Source organism: Monodon monoceros, unplaced genomic scaffold (genome assembly GCF_005190385.1).
Source record: "Monodon monoceros isolate NGI ecotype Baffin Bay Population unplaced genomic scaffold, NGI_Narwhal_1 Super_Scaffold_1, whole genome shotgun sequence".
Classification (NCBI taxonomy): domain Eukaryota; kingdom Metazoa; phylum Chordata; class Mammalia; order Artiodactyla; family Monodontidae; genus Monodon; species Monodon monoceros.
The window spans coordinates 77,256,318-77,256,828 of NW_021703765.1; positions in this window are offsets into that span (position 1 = coordinate 77,256,318).

Below are 511 nucleotides of genomic sequence, written 5' to 3' on the forward strand. Positions count from 1 at the left end.
CGAACCTGGGTCCCCTGCATTGGGAGCGCGGAGTCTTACCCACTGGACCACCAGGGAAGTCCTACAATCTTTTTTAAAATATTCTTTTCCATTATGGTTTATCTCAGGAGATTTGATATAGTTCCCTGTGCTATACTGTAGGACCTTGTTTATCCATTTTTTGTTTTACTTTTTTAATGTAACCCATAGGAAACTCAGAATTACACATGTGGCAGGCATTATGATCCTATTGGAGTAGAGGGCTTGAGACTGAAGGTGAGAAGACCAAGGAGGAGCCTTTGGAAACACCCAGGAGAAATCAGGAGAGGATGAGATCCCCGGGCAGTGGGATGGGGACAGAGGATAAGGGGGAGAAACTCAGGCTTCTGCTGTAGGATGTCGTGTAGTGTTGTAGTTGTATTGTTGTAGGATTAAAAGCATGGACTCTGGGACCAGATAGCCTGGTTCCAAACCTGACTCTGACACTTGTCAGCTGTGTGACCTCGGACAAGTCACTTACCCTGTCTGTTGT